The sequence below is a fragment of the Lactuca virosa genome, chromosome 7 (genome assembly GCF_052849685.1).
Source record: "Lactuca virosa cultivar CGN04683 chromosome 7, Lactuca_virosa_CGN04683_v6, whole genome shotgun sequence".
NCBI lineage: Eukaryota > Viridiplantae > Streptophyta > Magnoliopsida > Asterales > Asteraceae > Lactuca > Lactuca virosa.
The window spans coordinates 8540542-8563981 of NC_136432.1; positions in this window are offsets into that span (position 1 = coordinate 8540542).

Genomic DNA, 23440 nt, shown 5'->3' on the forward strand with positions numbered 1-23440 from the left:
TCTATTAGGGTGATGCTGGCCATTGCTGCATTTCATGATTATGAAATATGGCAGATGGATGTCAAAACCGCTTTCCTTAATGGAAAGTTGTCTGAGGATGTTTACATGGATCAGCCAGAGGGTTTTGTCAATGCGAAGCATCCCAATAGAGTGTGTAAGCTTGAGAAGTCCATTTATGGACTTAAGCAAGCGTCTCGCAGATGGAATCTTTGCTTCGATGAGAAAGTCAAAGAGTTTGGGTTTGTACGAAGCGAGGATGAATCATGTGTGTATGTCAAAGCCAGTGGGAGTATAGTTAGCTTCCTCGTATTGTATGTCGATGACATACTACTCATAGGAAACGACATCCCGACACTGCAGGAGGTTAAGTCCTGGCTCGGGAAGTGCTTCGCTATGAAGGACCTCGGAGAGGCTTCCTATATTTTGGGTATAAGGATAGTGAGAGACAAAAGTAAGAGACTAATAGGACTTAGTCAGAATACTTACTTGGACAAGGTACTAAAACGTTTTAGTATGGAAAACTCAAAGAAGGGAGAGTTACCGATCCAAAGTAATGCCAAGTTGAGTAAGACTCAATGCCCGAGTACCGAAGCCGAGATATCAGAGATGAACCGAGTACCATACGCTTTCGCAGTTGGCTCGATTATGTATGCTATGACTTGTACTCGCCCTGATGTGGCCTTCGCTTTGAGCATGGTCAACAGATATCAAGGGAACCCTGGCAGAGCACATTGGACCGCAGTCAAGAATATTCTTAAGTACCTTCGGAGGACCAAGGAATGGTTTCTAGTACTCGGTGGGAGTGATGACTTAAAAGTGCGAGGGTATAGTGACGCCAGTTTTCAGACCGACAGGGACAACTACCGTTCGCAGTTGCGCTAAGTCTTTACCCTTAATGGAGGAGCAGTGACTTGGAAAAGTTCCAAGCAAGAAACCGTAGTTGATTCAATGTGCGTGTAACACCCCAAATTTCAATTGTTCAACGAAGGGCCAAAAGTGTAAATTTAGGAAAGGGACTCGACGAGTAGGTCCGCTTACTCGCCGAGTCAGAGCGGGATTCTATCGCGGTTTAAGTGGCCAACTCGACGAGTTGGCGACTTGGACTCGGCGAGTTGGTGCTGAAGAGAGAAAACCCTAATCCCGAGGGTTGCACCCTATTTAAAGGACTTTATGTCCTCCTCCCAGCCTCCTAATCCCCTAGGGAGTTCCAGAAAACCCTAATTTGGTGTGAGACTTCATTGTTGAGGAGATTGGAGCTTGGAAGAGGAATTTGGTGGAAGGAGCTTGAGAAATTAGAGGCTAGCATCAAGGGGCTTGTGTAGATTTGGGATCTACATCAGTTTGGGCACATCTCAGAGGTAAGGAGCCATTATCTTAAGCTATTTCCTTTTTGGGTTCATACTTGGTGGTTGAGTTGGAGTTCCTTAGCTTGTTTGAGATCTATTTCGGGTTTGGAGTTTAGATCTGAGGTTGCTACTCCAGATCTAAGCTTGTGATGGTCCTTAATGCCATAAAGCTCCTGTCTAAGAGTTATTGGTGAAGCCCCTTTGTTATAAGCCCCTTTTTCATAAACACTGTAGACTCGATGTACATGGCTAGACTCGGAGGGTGGACCAGGTGGACTGAAGGCCCGGTGCGGGCGGACCAGTCACACAGTAGACCCGATGTGCATGGCTGTTCTATTTGTGATATGTTACGAGTATGTTTATGTGTGGTTGGTATTTTGGGGGTAAATCACTAAGCTTTCGGGCTTATAGTTTCAGTGTATTGTTTCAGGTACTTCAGGAGATCGTGGCAAGGCGAAGGCGTGATCCTACCGCTCCTCATATTTTATGATTTATGTGATATGGTTCTAGGGATACTCTGATGTTTAAACTATTTTGAAAACGAGATGTATAACCTTAATGGTTTTTGAATGAATTAAATGTTTTAATTTGGCTCAATTTTTATGGGTGTTACAAGTTGGTATCAGAGCCTTGGTTTGAGCGAATTGGAGGAACATTCGTGTGAATCCAGTCTCAAATCAAGGAGGGATTTTCAAAATGGTTTTCAAAAGGTTTTCGAAATAAGTAAAGGAGGATGCAGAGGGTACGATCAGCCAGAGCCAGTAAGTAGACCCCAAAATACCATACAAGTTATTTGATTATGTGATATGTTAGAATAGCATGCTAGTACTAGGCTAGGAATTTCAGGAATTACATGATAGAATTGCCTGATTATGTGATGCCTACTAGCCTAGGGTTTTCCTTATATGAGATATTTAGCTTTCCTCTAGGAGTGAGGATTGAGAGCTCACAGTGTGTGTGTGTGTTTATAGTTAGAGTGTTGTGGTGATACTTGAGACAAATATGGGTAGGTGTGGAAGGTAGTATGGGCCCGTACTACTGAAAGCACAGGACCCATACGCGTATCAAGGAAGTCACAACTCTCTAGGGTATCGGTTATGAGATAGTTCCCCGGGTGGATATGTGATGTGTCTAAGGGTCTCGTTGGTGTATTGCAGTATGGAGATTAAGAGACGTGTCGGGGCAGGATCCGGTTCGGGATCGGGATCAAGAGAGGGTGGTCAGGATGGACCAGTACCACCCGAGGTCATTGGTCAGATGAGTACGGACGAGTTGGACGCCAGGATTCGTGAGATCCTGCATGATGAGGTTGCTGCCATGTTCCGGGCTGAGTTGCCAGATATGTTTGGGTCGATCAAGACCGCCATGGTTGAGTACTTTGATGAGCGCTATGCAGCTCTTGCGGAGACGGCTGTCGCGGCAGCTACAGCGGCTGTAGCAGCGGCAGGGGGAGGAACCGGTCGAGGTTTTCAGTATCGGGACTTCGATAATACGAAGCCCCCTACCTTTGATGGAGTTTAGGATCCTATCATTGCTATGAGATGGTTGTCAGACGTGGAGGGTTGTTTCTTCACGTGTTCATGCCCTGCGGATCAGAGGGTGAGGTGTGCTCTGAACCTTTTAAGGCTCGGGGCGAAGGATTGGTGGAGGTTGACTACGTGATCTTATTCTGATGCGCAGCGGGCTGCGGTTACTTCAGCTCAGTTCCGGGAGATGTTCAATACTCGTTATGTTCCGCAGGTTGAGAGAGAGAGAGGTTGGCTCAGGAGTTCCTGGAGCTGAAGCAGGATTCAGAGTCGGTGACGGAGATCACCAGGATGTTTACTGAGAGGGCGATGTTTTGCCCGGAGTTTGCTTCGGAGCAGGCTCAGATGTCCCGATATCTGAGTATGCTCAAGAGGGATATCCGACAGTTTGTGTCCACACAGAGATGTGATACCTTGTTGGAGTTGCAGGAGGCCGCCAGGCGGCGCGAGTTGGAGATTGAGTTGCAGTTGAGAGAGCAGAGGCAGGCCCCGGTGCAGTCGCAGCCGGCACCGAAACGGTCCAAAACCGTTGACTCTAGGGTTGGAGGTCAGAGCAGCCACACTTATGAGATGTGTGGGAAGGGTCATGCCGGAGTTTGTAGATCCGGTGGTGCGTGTCGCAAGTGCGGGAGAGAGGGGCATTATGCGAGGGATTGCCGCCAGTCAGCCCCGGTACAGGATATGAGGATTTGTTATCACTGCCATCAGGTTGGACACTTCAGGGCCAACTGCCCACAGTTTGCTGCAGGATCGGTGCAGGCTCCAGCACCGACCACTTTGAGGATTACTGGCAGGGGTCAGGGTGGAGCGGAGCCTCCGAGGGCTCAGGGACGCGCATTCCAGCTTACAGCAGAGGAGGTCAGGGCAGAGCCAGATGCAGCTGCGAGTATGTTTCCATCTTGTTATCTTGTTATTTGTGTGGTATTGTAAATCTGTCTGCATTGTTCCGCATGTTTCGTAGTATGATTGAGGATCTTAGTAGTTAGGAGTTGTAGTTGGTTAGTGTTCAAGAGGATTCTTGGTCGAAAGATAAGGTTTATGATCTCGTTGCTAGGAATAGCAACTGCGATGCGAGAAGTGTTCAGTTGAGATTCGAACTTCCTTGGAGTTCGGGATGTGCGATGACGGGAGAGTGTACTGTGGAGGTTGCTCACTCCGGAGAGAATTGGTTCCTGGTGAAGGGGGAACTTTATCAAGTAAGGTCGATCGAGTTATGCCGGTTTGTCAGCGGAAGTTAGTAGTTGGTACACTAAGTGGGGGAGAATTGGAAAATTCTCCGGTGAAAACAGCAAGTATTCAGGGTTGGTTAGCTGTTTAGATTCATCAGTGTTGTTAGCCGAGAGTGTGGCATGATTGGAGCAAGTGATAGACAAGTGAGGCAGGGAACAGACCATGGTTTCAGGTGAGGTAGTTGGTCGATGTGAGGCCTGGGTGAGGCCATGGAAAGGATTCCGGGAACGGAACTGGAGTTCGGAACCCCAAGAGGGCTAGAACAGACTGCATAGGAGAGATTCCCGGGAAGGATGGTTCAGGGTGACGTACGACAGTTTTGAGCGGTCCGGATAAACTGAAGGCCGGAAGGCGTACCAGTCAGACCGAAGGCTCGGGGAACGGTCCAGACAGGCTGAAGGTCCAGGAGGGCGGTCCAGACATGCTGAAGGTTCTGAGAGTGGTCCAGATAGGCCGAAGGCCTGGTAAGGTGGTCCAGTCATGCTAAAGACTTTGGATGTGTTAATAGATCTGTATGCGGAGAATGAGTGAATATGTCGCCATGCAATAGTAATTGATATGGTTTGGCCCCAAGAATTGATCATGATAATGAAGTTGGCTGGACGCCGTGCGTGGGCCTTGTTAATTATGTGATCGGATTCGGAGTATATGGGAGCTCGAGAATAGCAGTTGCTCTACATGGATAGTGTAGAGTGGAGTTTAGCTCTGTGGCACTTATAGGTGCGGTAAGGGTTGTTGAGTAGACTTCCTGGAAAGGGAAGGTATGTAGCTCCGGAAGGAGTTTGGGTCCTCTGAAAGGAAGGCAGTGGAGTAAATGGATGATCGAAAGTGCTTGGTAGTAAGCACTGGGATTGTACCAGATATATGGAAGCACATACGGGTTGGATTCCCATTGAGGTTATGTCAATGTTGGATGATGCGCAGGCATGTTTTCCGTCTCCTTGGAAGAGGAGGAGGAAAGTGGTTCCAGATTGGAGATTGGGACAGAGGAAGGTGAGATAGCAGGTTAACAGACTCGGGAGTAGTCTGGACCGGTGCTGAGGACTGTATAAGGATATTACAGTCGGAGGTCAAGGACCTAGAGATCGTGATAGGGAGGTGTGAGTGGGTTGCACTCCGTTGTGTCGAACCGAAGGGTTCGAGGGTGACGCAAGGACAAGGTCCTTAGTTCCGAGTATGGTTGTAGGCTTGAGTTATGTATGTGGAGGTATTCTAATCTAGGGTATTCCATCATGAGGATTCGTTCCAGGTTGCAAGTTATCAGGGTTATCGCCAATTTTGGCCGAAGGAAGATGGATTAGTTTCTTAGCAGAGCTCAGTGGGTGTTTGTGGAATCTAGCGTTGCAGGGCGCGGAAGCGTGTCCCTGATATGAAGGGTTAGTATTATCGGGTGATTCGTGGTTAATTCGTGGTGCTATTGAGTTGAAAGCCCGATGATCGGCTTGGAGTAGTGGCAAGGATGCCACGTGAGAATAAGACATTTTAAGAGAGATGCAGAAGTAGGGTTTGTAAGAGCATGAGTTGATTGAGAAGTCGGAGTCTGTAGTGCAAGGGGTTTGTTCTAAGTCGTATACTGTAGTAGGCTTCGAGGACGAAGCCTAATTTAAGTGGGGGAGAGTTGTAACACCCCAAATTTCAATTGTTCAATGAAGGGCCAAAAGTGTAAATTTAGGAAAGGGACTCGACGAGTAGGTCCGCTTACTCGCCGAGTCGGAGCGGGGTTCTATCGCGGTTTAAGTGGCCAACTCGCTGAGTCGAAGGCTTGGACTCGACGAGTTGGTGCTGAAGAGAGAAAACCCTAATCCCGAGGGTTGCACCCTATTTAAAGGGCTTTATGTCCTCCTCCCAGCCTCCTAATCCCCCAGAGAGTTCCAGAAAACCCTAATTTCGTGTGAGACTTCATTGTTGAGGAGATTGTAGCTTGGAAGAGGAATTTGGTGGAAGTAGCTTGAGAAATTAGAGGCTAGCATCAAGGGGCTTGTGTAGATCTGGGATCTACATCATTTTGGGCACATCTAAGAGGTAAGGAGCCATTATCTTAAGCTATTTCCTTTTTGGGTTCATCCTTGGTGGTTGATTTGGAGTTCCTTAGCTTGTTTGGGATCTATTTCGGGTTTGGAGTTTAGATCTGAGGTTGCTACTCCATATCTAAGCTTGTGATGGTCCTTAATGTCATAAAGCTCCTGTCTAAGAGTTATTGGTGAAGCCCCTTTGTCATAAACCCTAGCCCTAGAGTGTTTTGGGCTTATATCTCCTTGGTTTCACGTAAAGTTTGCAACTTTATGTGAGGGTTAGGCTGTAGAAGAGTGGATCTATGGATTGGAGCCCCTGCATGGCTCGAAAAGCCTCTGTATGGATTGAGAACAGAAGAGACTCGGCGAGTCGCATGGGTGTACTCGACGAGTTGTATGAACATGTGCATGGACTCGGCGAGTTGGAAGAACAACTCGGCGAGTCTATTGAAGATTGCCTTGGACTCGGCGAGTCTGTTCTTGGACTCGGCGAGTCTGGTCGCAGAACCCAACCTCTTTTGGTTAAAGCTTTGGATTAGTGAGTCGGTTGGCGACTCAGTGAGTTGGACAGGATGGAATTCCGAGATCGTTGAACTCGACGAGTCTTGGGGCGACTCGGCGAGTTGAGTCGTGTTATGGGAGTTTTCTGAGTATAAGAACTCGACGAGTCGACGGGTTGACTCGGCGAGTAGGGTCAGTCAGGAAGTTTGACTTTGGCCTGGACTTTGACTTTGACCTTCAAGGGTGTTATGGTAATTGGTTATCTATGTCAATGGTCCATTGATGACAATAGGTGTTGGAGTTTAGAGCAGTGCTTCGGGTGTGTGCTTCCGTGGTTCGGTTCTTCATTTCAGGTGAGTTATCCTCACTATATCGACAGGTTCTACGGCACCAAGGTCGGCCCTTTATCGAATGGAAATCCGGGTATTGTTTGTTATGTTATTGCCTTGCTAGATCTGCATCCTGGTATTTAGGATGGTGTTATGTTAGTGACCTGGTTAAGGTCGGTACCCGGTATATAGGGTAATGTTATGTTAGTGACCTGGTTAAGGTCGGTACCCGGTATATAGGGTAATGTTATGCTAGTGACCGGTTAGGTCGGAATCCTGGTTAGATTGTTGATATGCTATGTGATCTGTTAGACTGTTTGTTTGGTTAAGGATTGGTTATGTGATTAATTGTTTTATGTGCACATGGTTGTTTGACGGGGGTTGGATTGAGGCGGGTCCTGCTTTGTGTTGTAGGCCAACATACCCAGGGCAAACCGGATATTCCGAAGGCCTAGCGAGCGGTCCGGATAGGCTGAAGGCCCCAAGAGGGCGGACCAGACGTGCCGAGGCTCGGAGAGTGGACCAGGCCGACTGAAGACCCGGTGCGGGCGGACCAGTCATACTGTAGACTCAGAGAGTGAACCAGGTGGATTGAAGGCCCGGTGCTGGCGGACCAATCACACTGTAGACTCGATGTACATGGATAGACTCGGAGGGTGGACCAGGTGGACTGAAGGCCCGGTGCGGGCGGACCAGTCGCACAGTAGACCCGATGTGCATGACTGTTCTATTTGTGATATGTAACGAGTATGTTTATGTGTGGTTGGTATTTTGGGGGTAACTCACTAAGCTTTCAGGCTTACAGTTTTAGTGTATTGTTTCAGGTACTTCAGGAGATCGTGGCAAGGCGAAGGCGTGATCATACCGCTCCTCATATTTTATGATTTATGTGATATGGTTCTGGGGATACTCTGATGTTTAAACTATTTTGAAAACGAGATGTATGACCTTAATGGTTTTTGAATGAATTAAATGTTTTAATTTGGCTCAATTTTTATGGGTGTTACAGTGCGAATCAGAGTACATTGCAGCAAGCGAAGCGTCAAAGGAGGCGATATGGTTGAAGAACTTCATTGGAGACCTTGGAGTTGTGCCTTCCATAAAGGAGCCCATGGAAATTTTCTGTGATAATGAAGGAGCGGTTGCCTTGACCAAGGAACCGAGGGATCATGGTAGATCTCGATATATCGACAGAAAATATCACTTTATTCGACATCGGGTAGAAGAAGGACTCCTCGTAGTGAAGAGGGTATCGTCAGAGGATAACCCAGCAGATCCGCTTACGAAGGGACTGAGTAGGGTTAAGCACTTGCAGCACGCTAGGAGCATTGGGCTGAAGGACGATATTAGTTTAGATTAGATAATTTAGAAACGTGTAATAGATAAATGTAATTGACATTTGATGATTAAATAAAGGAGTATTATTTATAAGTAAAGATATTGTCTTATGTTAATTGTTTAACTATTGTTTCACTTTGCATGTTTTGACTTCCTGAATAATTGAGTTATTTGAGAATAATCGAATTATTCGAACGGTCCACAGTCGTTCATATGTTGGAAGTAGGTATGAATGAAGACTGTCATGAATAGGTGTGTAGATTGTCTAAATGGTATTAGACATAGCAAAGGTTTGCTACAACGTTCATGAGTGCTTATGAACAAGTTTTGAGCATTGGAATAAACCCACGCTTGCTGGAATCACATCATGGAATTTATCACGAGTGATCGCAAGACGATGATATCCTATGGTGTTAAAACCTAGATATATGGTTTATTGTTTGCTGATTGGTTGTGCATTGATAATGCGAAAACGCATCAGTAACTTGATGTCATAAAACGTATTGTTGTGTACGATTTGATTAGTGAATAGTAAATGTATATAAGTCGAAGTTTATCTGTTCCTTTTATCCTAAGAGGATAAAAAGCGATATCAGGGCCCCTCGATGATTTGATTTGACTTATGTGTCGGGCCCGGTCACGACTGAATTGATGTGTTCAATTAAGTTCTATGTCAAATGAATCTGAGATCGAGAAACAAACTGCTGGACAATAAGTATGACTATGTTCCATGTGATTGTCCGCACGATATCTAGAACAGAGGACTGTACGATCCCTTATCTAAAGGACATGTTACTGATAAGATCAGAGTTTGACAGCATCTTTGAGAGCTATGATTTCTAATCGGATTGTGCTTACATTTGTAGTTACTAGACTTATCCAAGTGGGAGACTGTTGGATTAGTGTCTAAGCTCGTAACTATATTTGGTAAGTACTTGACCCGGTTGTGCATGATCCTTTTGGGTTGCCTTCACCATAGCAACTTGACAGGGTAATTTATGGAGAGAGAGAAGATATTATGGTTATTAATAAATTATAAGAATAATATATTAAAGGAGAAATCATATTATTTGATTAATATTAGTCATAGATTAATTAGGAATTAATTTGGTGACTAAGAGAGATTAATTGAATAAAGGGGACTTAAACTGTCAAATGTTTGATAGTTGTATTTTGGGTTGGGAAACCTAATGGACTAAGGGGTGAACGAAATTATGATGGGAGTCCATCATATTTTCGTCCATGGCCTTATTCCAGAAGGTTCCATGGGCTGCTTAATGTTTAAGCTATCCATTAGGGTTTTGACTGAAGCCCTAGCTGCTCACAGTATAAATAGATTTCCTAGGTTACAGAAATCGGCCACTTGCTTTCCTAGAACCTTAGAGCCGATTTTGTATGCCTCCTCCCTCTCTCAAATACTACCCACCTGCTAGTTTGTGTTTGTAAGCCATTAGAGGAGTGATAATTGTGACTCTAAGCTCCAAGGACAACAAGATTCAAGCTTCCAAGAAGAGGTAATCATCTAGATCTCTTTTAGATTGTCAATTTCGAATTGTATATCATAGATCTAGGGTTTGCAAGTCTTGGATGAAAGCATGTTCATTAGAGAAACCTAGATCCAAGCATTAGGGTTTGTATGTGCACATTGGAATGTTCTTATGGCTCAAACCCATCAAATAAATCCTCTAACCAATGGCCACCTGCCGCGGATTCTCTCATCTTTCCCTAAGCACATACTCATACATCATCCTGCCTTGCACCTTGCCTCATCCACCAATAACCCAGGTCTCGTGTGTCCGTACCGCGGTCCTCCATAACCAGCTCTCTAGCCGCACTCGAACGAATTGCTGATCTTCTCAATTGAATACCCAGTTCTCCCCCACTCAAGGTTCGAACAATCACCAGACAACATACCAACAATTTACTCCATGAACTGTTTCACCAGGTACATCACACTTGACTCTGGGAACATTACACAAAAACACTCAATGATCTTCCCGAAGGTAGCCAAGTATCTCCAAATATCCCGTAACTCAGACAAAATCTCAAAATCCTCCCAGTGCGACTGCCTCTAATCATCTCGAAATCTCAGACCGATATACCTTCGGACACCTCAACTGCTCCAAAAATCTTGACCCTCAGTCCGGAAATAATGCATTATCACACACCTCGTCTCTGACTCCTCGACCAACCTCCCAACATGGGAATCATCATCAAAGTACGAGACCTCACTCTCATAACTGATACACAACATAACAACGAGGGCCACCGCTCCGATATATTCCTCTTAACCACCTGAATCTGCTCCTAAAAGCATGCCACACTCATAAAGACACCTTCCTGGGTCTCCTCCATCTCAGCCTCCACTAATGACTCCATGGTACCAGAAATACCTCACAGCAGACAAACTGCCCACATACTCTGATGAAAAGGTCACCACCAATGCTACCCCATGGGGTTTACCTCCAAACTCTGAAACCGGAAACTCGATATCTTCTTCGCTTCTCCCAGAAAACGGGAACAACGCAACTCTTGCCACAGAAGGTGACGTCTCATCCATTAAATTCTTTATTTTCATCAAATCGTTCAACCCAATTACCCATTTTCATTATCCTCTCTTTCTGTCCCTAAAGTCTAATTTAAGGGACCTATCCTAAGGATTATATTCGGGATAAACAATAATGCTTCGGGGTTTCCTTAGCAATATATGTCAGTAAGGCAACCATGGGGGGATGGAGTACACCTGGTGAACACTTAGTTCAAAAACACCTATAGGTTGCGAACCTGCTAGCGTTCCACTGAACTGTCTAGAATAGTCCATGGTCGTCATCTATACTCCGCTAGACGACTAAATCATCTTTAAAGTCAATACATCTGATCATTTATCTCATCTTTCATCTTTCATCATCTATATCATCTTTCATCTACCCATCTTTATTCAACATAATTATAGGTATAAAATACATATATAGTTTAAATCAAGTAAAACATGTATAAATCGTTCATCCAACATAGATATCAGGAACACAAATAATAGGCGCATATAACATGTAATTTATATTAAATACTTCATATCTATGTGTAAGATGAAAGTAACTATGCACTCACTTGTTAAAGGGACGACTCGAAATTCGGACAACGTTTCCCTTCTAGCAACTGTCTTTTCCTTTGACGTAACCTAGTATTATTATCACTAAGTATTAGTCTAATATTTATTATGACTAATTATAAGTCTAGATTCATTGTTAATTCAAATTCTACTTCAAGATCTAGCAAGTAAGGATTAGCCAGGTAGGATAGTTGGGAGGCAAGATCATTTCGGCGTATAGAATTTTTGAAATCCAACAACTAAGCCAACGTGACCATTTTAGACACGTCTCCCGAAAGTAGATTAATCAGTATAATGACTTGGAATCACTGATAAATCTTGTTTATAGGTTCAAAATAACGATACTGAATTTAAACATAAGTTACACTTAAAGTGATATGTGTAGCTCAACTTATAGTGTTTCTAGTGAAAACTTAGAACTTCGTGGCCAGAACTTCGTCCATGGATCTTTTTCTAAAAAGATTCTTGTAGGGCTTCAACGCTCACCTTACTATAATAAAACTACATAAAGAGAAGTCGAATCATGAGAGACTGAAATGCCCGGGGATAAGAAGAGATAGACTCTTGAGTCAAGAGAATGGTGTAAGAAACATGAGAGCCTAGAGCCTCATATTTATAGTAATTGAATTTTCAAAAACTACCATTTATAGTTACTTAAACGACCTTATAGTTATTCAAACGACCAAACGCCCATTTATAATACTATTTTAAATAGATTTAATGATATTTGTACTAAACTAATGTCGAAAGTATTCAATATTAGTCTTATAATGACCGCATTGTCGATATCTTTCTGATGGTATATATATATATATATATATATATATATATATATATATATATATATATATATATATATATATATATATATATATATATATATATATATATATATATATATATATATGTAACACCGTAAATTTCCAAACAAATTTTTTTCATTTTAAAATCATATAACTCTCATAACGCATTTCACAAAATCTCATTTATTTAGTTTACAAAACGCATCTCCATAATTGTTTGATTAATAATCCAGGATCCTCAAAACATAACTCTTCTTTGGTGTGTACAATCGAGCAAGTGCCCCTTCCCGCGATCCTGAGAAAAACCTGAAACACATAACACATAACACGGTAAGAACGAAGCTTAGTGAGTTCCCTAAAATACCACATACAACTCATTAGCCACTCGAGGCTATAACTCTGTAAGACCCTCCGGTCTATGTGTCTTAGTGGGACCCTCCACTCCCAAGGCTCGTTGGACCCTCTGGTCCGGTCTAAGTGAGGACCCTCTGGTCTCACAGCTTGTTGGACCCTCCTGTCTGGTCTCAGTAACACATTATATATATATATATATATATATATATATATATATATATATATATATATATATATATATATATATATATATATATATATATATATATATATATATATATCACACAAACAAATGCATAACTCAAGTAAGCACATACGACCCTCTGGTCACACATAAATACCACTCTAGGTAAAGTATAGTGAGAAGACTCACCTCAGATGATGAACCGACCCTATAAACGTTGTTGCTACGCACCAGCCTCTAACTCTAAGCCAAAACCACAATTAACCCAATTAGGAACTAAGTCCAGACTCTCACTCATTAGGTCTAAAGGAAGACCACTAACGAGCCCATTAATAGCCTAAAACCCATTGGGCCCACCAAGGCCCAATAATAAATGGCCTCACCCAAGGCCCACTCTCAAAACTAAATGGCAAGCCCAACTCAAGGGCCCAAGCACAAATATATATATATATATATATATATATATATATATATATATATATATATATATATATATATATATATATATATATATATTCCTCTGGTCCAATACTCTATTGCAACAATCCCAAACTCCAGGCCCAACACTCAAGGCCCAAAATGAGACTTAGCCCAAAAGTCCACAGTGAGGTTACGCGGGGCGTACCTCCCTTGCTACGCTCAGGGTACTTACAATCCAGATTGGCCATCGGGGACACTGGGGCAGTATACGGGGCGTACGAGAATTGCGCTCAGTGTACTCCCCATATTCACTCTTTCTACTCATTTGGTCTTAATTAGTTAAGACATTAACTTAAATCCCATATCTGGACTTCCTAATGGCTCTTACTCCATAAAGTCAGTGACTTTAAGCCTTTGCATGGCTGGGAAGGTCACACACCCCCAAAACACTCACTCCTTTATCTCAAAAAGCTCATAACTTGTGCATGGCTTGATTCCAACGACCAAGATTGGATATTTATGACATTACACTACTAATCACACTCAAAGGGGTTGATCATAGCTTCTGGAGTTCACTATCTCATAAAGTCTCCACCTTTTGGGACAAAAACCCTAAAATACACTAATATGATGCTCAAAACAAAAGAGTGAGAAAGATTGAAGCTTTATGCCTCTATATGAAGCTTCCAACTCAGATATGCTCAGATCTAAGGCCTGGACTTCTCACTCCTTCTTCTCCAAAGCTCCTTCTTTACTCCACGAACACACCAAAACCACTCAAGGCTCTCAAATGCACTCACAAGCTCCATGTACGAAGTATTAGGGTTTTAGAGGGTTTATAGACTGAGAATGGTGGCTAGGAATGAGGCCATCTCATTCTTTATATAGGGACACATCCAAAATTAGGGTTTCCAATGTGTGCCTAGTACGCCCAGCGTACCCTCTGGTATGCCCAGCGTACTAGGTGACTCTGCTTGAAAATCATGCACACGAGTACGCTAAGCGTACACATATGTACGCCTAACGTACTCAGCTGCCACCTTTCTCAAATAAGGGACTTATCTTGCCACAATTTCAAACTTCCATAGCTTCCTCGATATAACCTCGATTCCCATGAACCTCAAACCCACGGAAAGGTGACGAGATGCCCCAAGCTTCTAGCAACTTGTCGCAACCCCGAGACCTCCTCATACCCGGTTTGCAGCCCACGAACCCTGATCACGGACGATCCGAAACAGGATGTTAGAATATATATATATATATATATATATATATATATATATATATATATATATATATATATATATATATATATATATATATATACACACGTATATATGATATATAATTTATTTTAATGCGTAAATATGCTATTATAAATTATAACTTGTTAATACGAACTCTGTTTTTGACGTTCTTTATATCCACGCGTAGGTATCGACAAGATCTACAATTTTCGTTTAGACTCCGTCAGCTAATTTTGACTTTATTTTTCGTCCATATTTTTTTGAAATTAAATGATTTTGCTAAAATCATAACTCTCTCGTACGGACTTCGTTTTTGGCATTCTTTTTCTCAAAATTCCTATTTTAAAGAGTACTATGATATTCGTTTTGGTGGATTTAGCTAAAAGTCAACCATACTCTTCGTAGCTTTTTACGTCAGACATTCCTTGTACGCGACTGGCTTTTATATTTTATAAAAATCACATCTAATTCATACGGATTCTGATTTGTACAAAATTTATATTTTCGGGATCGGGACTCTACTTGTCTATCAGGGGGCAATCAAGGAAGATCTTCGGGAAAGACTTCCGGATAGTCACACACCACTAGTATTCTTTGCATCTCTTTCTTTTCTTTCTTTGCATCGATCACAAATGCCAAGTATGATGTGCATCCTTTAGACAAACATTTTCTAGCTTTCATCAGGGAAATGATTCCAGAATTCACTCTACGTTTGTCCCTATAAACCATAAATGACTCTTTTCCAGGTGGGTTTACTCTCACCATCTTATTCTTGCATAGTATCTCGGCATCGTTTGCATTAAGCCAATCCATTCCTCGTACGATGTCGAATCCGTTCAACTCATTGGGCAATAATTCATTTATTCCCGTTCTAGTCGATGACGATGTTTTTATTGCAATCGCTAACATGTATGAGTTTGCCACTGGCAATTTCTACAACTAGAGCATTTTCAAGTTTATCTACATGCAATGCTAGTCTTCTACCAAATTTATGCGATATAAAGGAGTAATTTGCTCCAGAGTCAAACAATATATTGGCAGGATATCCATTTACAAGAAAGTTACCTGAAGCGACATCTGTTTCATCCCTTGCTGCTTCCACGGTCATCTGGAATGCTCTTGCCTTTGGCCTCGACGGAATATTAGGCCTTGTTGCCTGTTTCTTCTTCGGGTAGTCCCTAGAAATATGCCCTTCTTCATTACACCCGTAACACACCTTCTTGTTGAATGTGCACTCATTGGCGTAATGCCCAGTCTTTCCACACTTGAAACAAGTCACCTCCTCGCCACATTTTTCAAAGTGTTTCTTTTTGCACTTATCACACCATCTTGCTTCACCTCCTCCTCCTCCTCCAAACTTTTTAGAACCAGACTTTGAGAATTTTGTTTTCTTGTTGGACCTTGAAGATCCATAAAACTTCCTTTTCTCTCCTACCTCAGCTCTCTCCATACCCTTTTCCCTTAAATGGGTCTCAACATTCTTAGCTGCCCAGATGATGGCTTTCAAGGTGGTTGCTTGTTTGACCATTGGACCAAAGTCTATTGGTAATCCATTGGCAAACGTTTTGACCTTGGAGAGTTCAGTTGGAACTAAATAAGGAACAAGCTTCATTTTCTACGTAAAACTTGCGACATACTCGGTGACGCTCATTCTTCCCTTCTTTAGGTTTTGAAACTTGTTGTTGATCTCCAGTAGCTCCTGCTCAGAGCAGTATTGCATTTTTAGTTGCACCAAAAAGTCTTCCCAATACATCTTGCTAGCTTCTCCCTTGGGCATAGTATCAGCTAGTAGCTTCCACCAGCTTAATACCCCAGTCTTTAACAGTGTAACCGTGAGGGCCGTCTTCTGTTTGTTGCTGCAGTCACAACTTTCAAACATCATCTCCATCTCGGAGATCCAATCCATAACTTCCACCGGTGTTGGGCTTCCAAAAATACTTGGTGGCTTGGATGCCATGAAATCCTTGTACTTACATCCATGTCCATCATTTCCTCCATTGTGTTGGTTTCTTCTAACCATACATGACTCAGCTTGACTAACAGTCTGACTAAAGTTTCCTTCCTCTGACTTCTCAATGTTTCGTTCAGGTTGTACAATGGGTACAATAGGTTCATCCCTATAATGCTGAATTAGATGCCTTGTTTCTTCCATTTGACGATCCAACATCATTTGTATCATCGCTTGTACTCCTATCAACATGATTGGTTCGGGTGCAACTGCTACTTCTGATGCACACTCAATCACAGGTTGCTGATTACCATTAGCATTTCCATTAGCGTTTCCGAATCCGCTTTGGGTTCTCACCATATCGATTTGTACACCAAAGTAGGCGAATTTAGATCTTTATTTATGATAGACGTTTAAATCCTCCTTGTCCCTCCGAAAAGTTACATGCCAGTTCTAATATCGTAGTCGATCATTTAGAAATCTGAACACATAAGGTTTCCAGATCCGGTCAACAATAGACTATAGACCCTATCAAATAATAACATATAAAGTATCATAAATCTTTTAGCACATAGAAGCAATTTATGCATCTTTCCTAAAATAAGCTAGTGATCGTGTCTAAAATATAGCAGACACTCATCTCACAATCATCGCTTAGAATTCTAAGTTTAAATCTAGAAATCCTACAAATTCCTAGTTCGCTTAAACTAGTGCTATGATACCAACTATGATATACCCAATTTCACGGCCAAAAAAGACCAATTTGCTTATGCTTTATTTAAAATCAGAGTATCATTTTTAGGAATAATATTTTGGAATTTGTTCCCAAAAATATGATAAGTATATTATCAAAGCATTTCCGAAGAAATGTATTTTCATTATATTAAAAATGTTGGGATGTCACTCTTAATACAGTGCATAAACATAAACAGAAATAATACAGGCCTTACAAACATCTATTATTCTAATGGCCTATAATCCATAAATCTCTCATCAGATCATCACTCATGTGCTCTTTTGCCACTACATGTAATACAAGAAACTGAGTGGGTCAGGCTTGGGAGCCTGGTGAGCACATAGGGTTTTCAACCCACAATAATTAAGTTCTTTAATTTCATCAAATCATTCAACTTGATTACCCGTTCCCGTTATCCTCACTTTCTGTTCCTAAAGCATATAATTCAAGGGACCTAGCCTAAGGATTATCATCGGGAAGACAATACTTCTTAGGGGATTCCTCAGCAATATATGTCAGTAAGGCAACCATGAGGGGGATCGAATACACCTGGTGAACACATCGTTCACAAACACCTACATGTTGTGAGTTTGCTAGCGTTCCACTGGACTATCTAGAATAGTCCATGGTCGTCATCTATACTCTGCTAGATGACTGGATCAGCTTTAACATCGAGGGCTTTCATAATTTTATTTCATCTTTCATCATCTGTTTCGTCTACCCATCTTTTCCCAACATATTGATAGGTATAAAATACATATACAATTTAAATCAAGTAAAACATGTATACATCGTTCATCCAACATAGATATCAAGAACACAGATAATATGCACGTATAACATGTAATTTCTATTAAATACTTCATATCTATGTGTAAGATGAAAGTAACTATGCACTCACTTGTTAAAGTGATGACTCTAAATTCGGGCAGCACTTCGCTTCTACCAATTGTCTTTTTCCTTCGACGAAACCTAGTATCATTATCACTAGATTTTAGTCTAATATGTATTGCAACTAATTATTAGTCTAGATTCATAATTAACTCAAAGTCTACTTTCATAATCTATCAGGTAAGGAACAACCAGGTAGGATCATATCGAAGGTAGGGTCTGTTTGGTAAATGAAGTATACTGTTTAGAAAGCCCACTTTAAACACCTCACTAAATCACAGCCTAGACATCATCCATGTAAGTAGATCAATCAATATAACAACTTTGAATCATTGATAAATCTTGTTTATAGGTTCATAATAACGATAATGAACTTAAACATAAGTTATACTTAAAGTAGGTTAAGCATGACTCACTAACAAGGGGTTTAGCGAGGAACCGGGCTCTGCGCGGGCAGAACTTCTGAGCCGAAATCTCTTCTTCTCGGGGCCTTCTGGTGCTCTAGGACTCGCTTCTAACACCTAGGAGGTTCTAGGGAAAGAATGGAGGGTTTGTGGGTGTTTAGGAGAGAAGTGTTGAGAAAGGTGTGAGAAAAATGAGTGATTTGCACCTCTATTTATAGGCTGAGAATTGCACGTATGTTGGGCGTAATAAGCATATATACTGGGCGTACCAAGCGCTACGCGGGGCGTACATTGCCACGTGTCGAGATCGCATGCGAAGCCGTGGGGAGGAAGGTGCGGCTGAGATTGTGCCACGTGTCACCTTTGGAACTTAATAGAATAATTAATTATCTTCTAAAATTTGTAACTTTCGCATACGAGCTCTATTTTTGACATTCTTTATATCCACGTGTAGGTAGCGACATGTTCTACGACTTTCATTTAGACTCCGTTGGCTAATTTTGACTTTATTTTTAAAGTTATATTTTAACAGGCTTAGACAGTTAAAGTCCGTTAAAAATTCATAACTTTGTTATCCGACATCCGTTCTGGACTGTCTTTATATTGTTGAGATCCTATTAATGATATCTTCAATTCTCATTTAGGTTGTGTCGGCTAAAAATTGATCGGTCTAAAATTCGATTTCCGGGTTGCATATTGTTATGCTAAATCTTAGAAAATTCAAAACTTCCTCTAGCGAAATCAGGTTTGGACGTTCTTTTTATGTATGTTCTTGGTTTAACGTATAATACGACTTTCGTTTAGATCGCTAAGGCTAAAAAATAGTTAGTCAAAAATTCACTTTTTGCGATACCCGGCGCCGTGCCGCTTTAGTCGTAAAACTTCGACGGGTCATAACTTCTTCGTTATAAGTCGGATTTCAGCGTTCCTTATACCCCGAAATCCTTTTTACGACTACTTCAACTTTATTTAAAGATGTTGGGTCAAATCTTCATTATATTTTTGACACATATTATTATTATTATTTATTATATCGTTATAAGTAGGATGTTGTAATCTTATTGTGAATTTATGAAGGTAGGTAAAACAATTCACCAATTTCAATCTATGAAATTCCTAGATCATTTGAGATTCATTAAATCTTATCAATGACATGTTTTAATCTTAGGCTATGCTCTTCTATTTGTGACTGGGATGCCGATGATCACAAACAAGATGTGAATAACCATGCAAACATGTTTGGTAACCATGCAAACATGATCACAAACAAGATGTGAATAACCATGCAAACATGATCACAAACAAGATGTGAATAACCATCATTTCTCTTTAAAGTCCCTATTAGTGTTCCGCTTAACCACACACGCTCCACTAATGACGTATTAAAGTATGATGTGCATTTTCATGCATTAGCATACTTTTCACATTTTTTTAAAGTAACTAGAGTGGGATTTTATAAAGAAGATTATAGTACTTTTATATCATTATACTTTTAATGAGATTATGTTCTATCAAATCTATTCAGCTAACGACCCTCCACCGTACAAGAGAGCGGTGGGTGAGAGTGGACACTCATTCAACGGCCATTTTATAGATCATTTCCTTATACCCTATTTATAGAATGGTTTCATGAATGAGACGTACTAGCGATTTGACTGACTTGTCTTATACATATAATATATTAATCTTTTAGTAGTATATATAAGGTGTATTTTAAATCTTTTCAAAATACATGGTTTAAATAATAATTATTTAAATTAAATCTTTTCATTAAATAGTATTAAACCAATTATGATTTATCTTTATCTTTTAATTAAACAATTAATTAAATTAATTAAATCATTTATGGATTAGATAATTATTTAAATTAATCAATTAATAAATTAATTCAAATTTAATCCTAATCCAAACCCTCCTAAATTTCGAAATAAGGGTTGGGTTTATTAGGTTTTAATTATTCAAATCTTAATGTTTTTAAAATAATAATTAAGGAAAGTAGATAAACCCTATCTAACACTAGCAAATTTCAAAATCTAAGGGTGGAGGCTAAGGTTTCAAGAACCCTAATCATTTTAAAAAAAAAAATCCTTCCTTAGGGTTTAATTTCTATAAACCCTAATTTTTATCTATTCAACATTGTGCAAGATCAATTCAAAACTATGGGCTCTGATACAACTGATAGGTTTTATAGGTTACAGAAAATATGTGGCGGAGAAACTTAACCCTTAAGTTCACATGCAACTTATTGGATATAAGTTTTCTCTATTGATATCAACAAACAATTAAACATCAAGAACCCTAGTGAGGCCTTACTATAACCGAAAATTACAAAGGTTTTTAGGATTTACAAAACTCTTGATTATTGTAGTAAATAATCAACCAATTTCTTCTTCAACAAGCTTTAGAAAGCAATCACTAGAAATTTCATGCCTCTAATGGTTTGTACCCAAACCCTAACAATAGAAGACTTGGGAGGAGAGAAGGGGGAGGATGAGAAATTCGGCTATCCTTATAGGATAATAAGTGGCCAAAAATATGATTCTAAAGGACCCTATTTATAGCTGATAGGAAAACCATAGAAACCCTACTTTGAAATAAAATAATATTATTTTAAATCCAGAATTATCGAGTTTCCTAATTATCCATATTATCCATATGGAATAATCTAGAAACCCTAAGGAGCCTCCAAATTTTGGCCAACCCTATAATCTTTCTATAATTCCTCTCTTGTTTAACTATTGAACAATTACAACTTTAGTCCTTGCACTTTTAATTAATCTAATTAATCCCAAAATCAATTCCATTTAATTTCTGACTAATTATTAATTAAATAATACAATTTATAACTAATATATTAATCTCATAGTATATTAATAAATTATTAAATTTATTTATTAATCTTATAATAAACCAATAAATCAACCTCTCTCTCAAAAAGTCATTCTATCAATTACTAGTTTTGAGGGTAACCCAAAAATGACTTTGCTTTTAATTCAAGTATATACCAATTTAGTTATTGGCTTAGACACCTAATCCAACATAAAGAGGTTAGTAGTTCTTTCTTTTATTGATTTTTAAAGTATGTTTCTATAGCTAGTAAAACCTAGATTTTAGGATGCTTGTGCACCAGGTAAATCTTTTGATTTTTTTGCCACCTTTAGACAGTGTACTTTATGCTAATAATCCTCAACATATATAAAGCCTAATCTATCCATTATGTTGTCATCTACTAATCAAGTGGGCCACCAGGTTCCACAACCCGAATGTGAACAAGTGTCTTATATAATAAAATTGACATACTATGGTTGATTTCATCCTCATGAAGCTCATGTAAGCAAGGTACTTATGAATGGAAGTGGGATACTTCAATGTACCAATAGTTCAATATTGTTTTCTTCTGATAGTAAATCATATTTGTTAAGTATGTAGAAGGTTATGGTTGATAAGATTGGTCAATATGAAGTGGAACACTTAGATCACTATAAGTATGAAGTAATTGATAGGATGATTGGAATAAATTCTAATGAACATTATTTAATTAATGTACTTTATTGAATGCAACTAGGAATGTTTAATGTAGCATCATTTCGTTATTCTTGTGTTCTGATAGAAAATTGTTGTTTTTTATATTGTGGAGGTTATTGAAACATCCCAAAATTACAGACCAAAAATTTCGTTTTTAATTATTAATAAAACCATAGTTATCCAAAACACATGTCATAATATCTCAAACATCTTATCAATGTATATCAAAATATCATAGTATAAACATCCCAGGCTAAACAATGGTGCGTACACTGCAATCATCCCGAGCCCTTCCCCTTGCTACCGAAGTACTTGAAACCAAAACTGAAAACTATAAGCACGAAGCTTAGTGAGTCTCCCCAAACTACCACATACCATACACATAACATGCAACTAGGAGATACGGGCCTCACCCACACTCGTGGAGATACGGGCCCCACCCACACTCCGCTAACTAGGAGATACATGCCCCGCCCACACTCTGTTGACTAGGAGATACGGGCCCCGCCCACACTCAGCTACTAAATATACATACAAGTATCACACAGACAACAAGTATAACTAAGTCTATCAATCAGGCATATATCCATAATTAAACTAAGCTATCACACTCAGCTACTATGAGATACGGGCCCCGCCCACACTCGACTACTATGAGATACCGACACCGTCCACACTCAGTTGCTATGAGATACGGGCCCGCCCACACTCGGCTACTAACATATCATACTACGGGTCGGCCTTGGTGCCTTAGACCCGTTTTTACTAAAGGAAACTCACCTCGCAAGGCTGACTGCTGAAAACTCGAGTAAGAAATCTCTAACTGCTGCTCCGACGACGCCCCGACTATCAATTTCATAATAACACTTAATTAGAATCTGATAATCCTTCTTAGGGTAAAATGACCAATTTACCCCTAGTCAAAGTCAACGCTTGGGTCAAAGTCAACCTTCTGGTTGACCCAACTCGTCGAGTTTCTCCATCAACTTGCCGAGTCCTAGATCCTAAAATCGCAATTTAACTCGTCGAGTCTCCCCCTGACTCGTCGAGTTTCCAGGCTACTCACAGTCGCAATCTACCGATTTAACTCGCCGAGTCCATTCACCGACACGTCGAGTTCTACCTGAAGCTAAAACGGGACAAACCAAATCAACTCATCGAGTCCCTCTATGAACTCACCGCGTTCCCCCTTTTGATTGAGCCATCTCAATGGATTAAGCTCCTACCCTTCAAATCCAAGCTCCAAACTTCACCTACACACTAGGAAGATACCTTTAGTGGTAAAGTTTCCAACTTTACCCGCTCTTAGTCCTTCTAAATGGGTTTAGCTCAAGCCCTAACTCTATAGAACATAGATCTTGGTCCACAAGCCATAATACCCTAAACCAAGGCACACTATACTAGATCTAGACTCTGAACATCAGTTGAACATGTAAAGTTCCAAGATTTCCCTCCATGCATGGCCTTTTAGGGTAAAAAGGCCATATTAATGCTTAAAAGCTTGCATGGGGATTCCATGGTCATAAAGTTTGCACCT